Source organism: Hylobates moloch, unplaced genomic scaffold, assembly GCF_009828535.3.
Source record: "Hylobates moloch isolate HMO894 unplaced genomic scaffold, HMol_V3 SCAFFOLD_13, whole genome shotgun sequence".
Classification (NCBI taxonomy): domain Eukaryota; kingdom Metazoa; phylum Chordata; class Mammalia; order Primates; family Hylobatidae; genus Hylobates; species Hylobates moloch.
The window spans coordinates 105,495,010-105,501,009 of record NW_026652288.1 but is presented as its reverse complement, the minus strand read 5'-3'; the positions used below and the strand labels follow the sequence as shown (position 1 = coordinate 105,501,009).

The 6,000-nt window shown below is 46.1% G+C and overlaps 1 protein-coding gene across 8 annotated transcripts in view; it reads left to right on the top strand.

Annotated features, from left to right (window-relative positions):
- IQCG (IQ motif containing G) overlaps window positions 1-6,000 on the top strand; it is a 79,434-nt gene that overhangs the window by 41,232 nt on the left and 32,202 nt on the right. The gene's annotated exons all lie outside the window — the stretch shown is intronic.

The window sequence follows — 6,000 nt, the reverse complement described above, 5'->3', positions numbered from 1 at the left end:
TTTGTGTTTTTAGTAGAGACGGGGTTTTGCCATGTTGCCCAGGCTGGTCACAAACTCCTGGCCTCAGGTGATCCACCTGCCTCAGTCTCCCAAACTGCTGGGATTACAGGCGTGAGCCATCGCAACTGGCCTTTTTTTTTTTTTTAATTGAGATGGGGGTGGTCTCTCTTTGTTGCCCAGGCTGGTCTTGAACTCCTGGCCTCAAGCTTCCCAAGTAACTAGTCCTCCTACCTCAGCTTCCCAAGTAACTAGGATTATTGGAGCTCAGAGTTTATTCTGAGTCTATGGACTCATATAGTATCAGCCGGTATTCTAAGTCATAGACAGACAAATAGAAATGTTAATTTATTTTATTTTATTTTTGAGATGTGATTTCACTCTGTCTCCTAGGCTGGAGTGCAGTGCCGCAATCTCAGCTCACTACAACCTCTGCCTCCTGGGTTCAAGTGATTCTCCTGCCTCACCCTCCCAAGTAGCTGGGATTACAGGTGCACACCACCATACCTGGCTAATTTTTGTATTTTTTTTTTTTTAGTAGAGATGGGCTTTCACCATTTAGCTAAGCTGGTCTCGAACTCCTGACCTCAAGTGATCCACCCACCTCAGCCTCCCAAAGTGCTGGGATCACAGGCGTGAGCCACCGTGCCTGGCCGTAAATGTTAATTTAATAGAGAACTATTTTTTTCCTGTGGCTTTTGTCTCTTTAATAGACAACATCCCCATTTTCCTTTTGCTACCCAAGCAGAGGGGCAACCTGAGGTCTAAGACAAGTGCCAACTTCCCAGATAGTAGCTTCCAAACTTCCAGGAACCAGTACTCCGTTCTGTACTTTGTGTACAGTTATGAAAGCAGACACTACCATTAAAGCCCTTGGCTCACGTTATTATGGCAGCCATCAGAGCCTTATTAACTCGAGTTGGTAGACTGCCTCTCTTTATTAGTAAATCTTGCTTCTCTGAATTCAAATAACAATCCAGAGGGCCAGATCTGAAGGCAATTTTGGGATTTGGAAGTAATGTTTGGTCTGCCATGAAAACCCAAAACTGTGATGCATCAGTCCATGGACCTGACCATGAGGAAGGTTCCCGACACCATGGACAACTCGGATTCGAGGTTGTGGTGAAGGCAAATCTTTTCTTCGTGAAACTCTGAAAAGGAGCCTAAACCCCACTGCTCCTAGGCTGGCTCTTCTCGCACACTGGGGAGCAGAGGAAACGGAATAGCACTTCTGCCTGCTTGTTAGCATGCCTCAATCATGGTTTTACATCAGAGCCTGTCAGGATTTTATATCTTCCTCTGTGTTTCCACACTGTCACTGTGGAGGGCCATTAAAATGTTTGTGCAAAATACCAATCCAGGAAGGAACGCAGAGTACTCAGAGGCCCATGGCAATGGCATTAAAACCAGATGCCTTTGGCTTGGCACAGCCAATGTTGTGTGTCCTTATCAACACTTACATTGGCTGGGTGCGGTGGCTCACGTCTATAATCCCAGCACTTTGGGAGGCCAAGGTAAGTGGATCACCTGAGGTTGGGAGTTTGAGACCAGCCTGACTAACATGGAGAAACCCCGTCTCTACTAAAAATACAAAACTAGCCCAGTGTAGTGGTGGGCGCCTGTAATCCCAGCAACTCGGGAGGATGAGGCAGGAGAATCGCTTGAACCTGGGAGGCCGAAGTTGCAATGAGCCAAGATCGCGCCACTGCACTCCAGCCTGGACGACAAGAGCAAAAATCCGTCTAAAAAAAAAGACAACAACAACAACAACAACAACAAAAAAACACTTACATGATGCAATACCTTCTGTTTACCATGGGCAGAAGCTAAAGACTTTTAACTCTGCATTTCTGATCTTCATACTGTTACTCTGAAGTCTTAATATTCCATTTGAGAAAGAAAAATTACCAGAACGTGCTCTTGAGTTTTCAAAAGTATATTTTTGTATGTACGGACACTATTCAATAAATCCCTGTCTAACACTATTTAGATTCTGTGAGAAACAAAACTACAGTTACCAATGTGGGCTGAAGTTTTCTGCAAAAGGCTTTATTTACTTGAGTGATATATAAGGTGGACCTTGAAGGAAATCTAAGGGATTATATAGGTAAAAGGATTCCAGTTGATGAAGAAGTAAAACCATCACATTTTAGCTTTAACTCTAGTCTTCCTAAAGATTCAAACCTAGACCGGGCACAGTGGCTCATGCCTGTAATCCCAGCACATTGGGAGGCCAAGGCAGGTGGATTGTTTGAGGCCAGGAGTTTGAGACCAGCTTGGGCAACATGGCAAAACCCCATCTCTACCAAAAAAAAAAAAAAAATACAAAAAGCCGGGTGTGGTGGTGTGGTAACATGTACCTGTGGGCCCAGCTACTCGGGAGGTTTAGGTGGAAGGCGGAGGTTGCAGTGAGCCGAGATCACGCCATTGCACTCCAGCCTGGGCAACAGACCCTGTCTCAAAAAAAAAAAAAAAAAAAAAAAAAAAAAAAAAAAAAAAAGATTCACTGACTGCCATACAATTTGGAAATAGAAGGGAGGGAAAAGGAAGAAGGAGGAGAAATGGGCTGGGTGTGGTGGCTCACGCCTGTAATCCCAGCACTTTGGGAGGCCGAGGTGGGCAGATCACCTGAGGTCAGGAGTTGGAGACCAGCCTGGCCAACATGGTGAAACCCCATCTCTACTAAAAAGAAATAAAAAATTAGCCAGGCGTGTTGGCACATTCCCGTAATCCCAGCTACTTGGGAGGCTGAGGCAGAATCACTTGAACCCGGGAGGCAGAGGTTGCAGTGAGCCAAGATCTCACCATTGCACTCCAGCCTGGGCAACACAGCGAGACTCTGTCTCAAAAAAAAAAAAAAAGAAAGAAAAAGAAAAAAAGAGGAGAAATGGGGAAGACAGGGGAGAAGGGAAGTGCGTATAGAAAGAATGGAAGAAAAACAGTGAGCCAAAAGCAGACATCTCTTAAAATTCATTTCATCAACATTTATTGAGCATATAAGTTGTGCCAGGCACTCCAGCCTGGGCAGGATTTTACAGATGAGAAAATAGGCTTAGTGAGGTTCAGTAATTTCCCTGCAATCCTACAACTTGTAAGAGAATATGAAATACTAAGACATATTTTCAAAGGGCCTATAGCATATTCTGTGCCAGAGACGCTCAGTCTCTTCGGAATGATTCTGATCTAGTTGGAATAACTGTCATACAATTAGAATGATTCTGTAGAGTTATATCAAGAAGCTAGTAGACAAAATAACTTGAAGAATTCCGTTCTGATTCATCTTAGGGACCTTTTTGAGACAGGGTCTCGCTCTGTTGCCCAGGCTAAAGTGCAATGGCGTGAGCGCAGCTCACTGCAGCCTCGGCCTCCGGGGCTCAAAGGAGTCTACCACTTCAGCCTCCCTAGTAGCTGGGACTACAGGCGCATGCCACCAGGCCCAGCTAATTTTTAAATTTTTTTGTAGAGACAGGTTTTCGCTGTGTTGCCCAGGCTGATCTTGAACTCCTGGGTTCAAGCGAGCCTCCTGCCTTGGTTTCCCAAAGCATTGGAATTATAGGCGTGAGCCACTCCACTGGGTTGGGGCCTAATGATACTTTAAGTCAAACTTGTTCAACCTGCAGCCTGCAGGCCGCATGCGGCCCAGGATGGCTTTGACTGGGGCCCAACACAAATTCGTAAACTTTCTTAAAACATTATGAGAGATTTTTGTGTGTGATTTTTTTTTTTTTTTTTTAGCTCATCATTGGTGTATTTTGTGTGTGGCCCAACACTATTCTTCTTCTTCCATTGCAGCCCAGGGAAGCCAAAAGATTGGACACCCCTGCCTATGCTTGCTTTCCTTAACAGAGGATTTGTCCACTTACCACTTTGTTTTTTCTTCCAATAGTTACTTAGAATTAATTCCCTAGGTACTTGGGAGGCTGAAGAGAGGGGATTCCTTGAGTCTAGGAGTTCAAGACTACAGTGAGGTCTGCTGGTGACACTGCACTACAGCCTGGGGACACAGTGGACCCTATCTCAAGAAAGAAAAGAAGCTCCTGCCTGTAATCCTAGCACGTTGGGAGGCTGAGGTGGGAGGATCATTTGAGCCCAGGGTTTCGAGGCCAGCCTGGGCAACATAGTGAGACTCTGTGTCTACAATAATAATAATAACAAGCTGAGTGTGATGTCGTGCACCTGTAGTCCCAACTACTCTGTAGGCTGAGGCAGGAGGATTTCTTGAGCCTGGGAGGTCAAAGTTACAGTGAGCCGTGATCATGCCACTGCACTTCAGCCTGAGTGACAGAAAAAGACTCTCAAAACAACAACAACAACAACAAAAAAGCCGGGTGCAGTGGCTCATGTCTGTGATCCCAGCACTTTGGGAGACCGAGGCAGGAGGATCCCTTGAAGCCAAGAGTTTGAGGCCAGCCTGGGCAACAGAGTGAGACCCCATCTCTAAAAATATTAAAAAGTTAGCCAGGCATGGTGACATGCACCTGTAGTACTAGCTACTTGGGAAGATTGCTTGAGCCCAGGAATTGAAGGTTATAGTGAGCTGCGATCGAGCCACTACACTCCAGCCTGAGTGACAGAGGGAGATCCTGTCTCTAAAAAAAATTTTTTTTTTAATACAAAAGAACTAATTCTACCCTACTTACATGGTTAAGATGAAAGGTGGTTGGAGGCCGGGCATGGTGGCTCATGCTGTAATCCCAGCACTTTGGGAGGCCGAGGCAGGTGGATCACCTGAGGTTGGGAGTTCATGACCAGCCTGACCAATATGGAGAAACCCCATCTTTACTAAAAATACAAAATTAGCTGGGTGAGTTGGTGCATGCCTGTAATCTCAGCTACTCAGGAGGCTGAGGCAGGAGAATCGCTTGAACCCGGGAGGTGGAGCTTGCAGTGAGCCAAGATCACACCACTACACTCCAGCCTGGGCAATAAGAGTGAGACTCCGTCTCAAAAAAAATTAAAAAAGAGAAGAAGGGCGGTTGGTATCTAGAGGAGCGGGTCTCAGGTTGAAGCACTTTTGTTGCTAGTCGTGTGCTTGTTTGCTGTGCTGTCAGGTCACCTCCCTGTGGACTTACTCACACACTGATTCTTCCCAAACAGTTCTTTTCAAACAAATGTTACCTCCCTGACTAAAAGCTTTCCAAGGATTCCCATGACAGTTGGAATAAAATCTGAATTTCTCAGTCGGGCCTCCAGGGTCCTGTGTGTGCCCTCACCGACCTCCAACCTCATCCTGTGCTCCCCTCAACCCTCACTAGGCTACAGCCTCCGGAGCTTTCTTTCAGTTCCTGGAATGTATCCAGGTCTTGATTGCTTCAGGATTTGGTTATATACTTTTTCTTATTTTTTTTAGAGTTCCCTTAACCCTATTTTTCTTTTCTTTTTCTTTTTCTTTCCTTCTTTTTTTTTTTTTTTTTGAGACAGAGTCTCGCTCTATCACCCAGGCTGGACTGCAGTGGCATGATCTCAGCTCACTTCAACCTCCACCTCCCAGGTTCAAGCGATTCTTCTGCCTCAGCCTCCCAAGTAGCTAGGATTACAGGTGCCTGCCACCACACCCAGCTATTTTTCGTATTTTTAGTAGAGACGGGGTTTCACCATGTTGGCCAGGCTGGTCTCAAGCTGCTGACCTCAGGTGGTCCCCACGCCTCGGCCTCCCAAAGTGCTGGGATTACAGGCATGAGCCCCCGTGCCTGGCCAAGCCTATTTTTCATGTGGTGCGCTTACCTATCCTTCAGGTATCGAATGAGCCATCGCTTTCTCGAGAGAGTCCCTCTCAGACCTTCCAGAGTCTAATGTACATCGAATGAGCCATTGCTTTCCCGAGAGAGTCCCTCTCAGACCTTCCAGAGTCTAATGTACATCGAATGAACCATCGCTTTCCCCAGAGAGTCCCTCAGACCTTCCAGCGTCTAATGTACATTGAATGAACCATCACTTTCCCGAGAGTCCCTCTCAGACCTTCCAGAGTCTAATGTACTCCTCCCTTGTTATTTCCTCCCATAG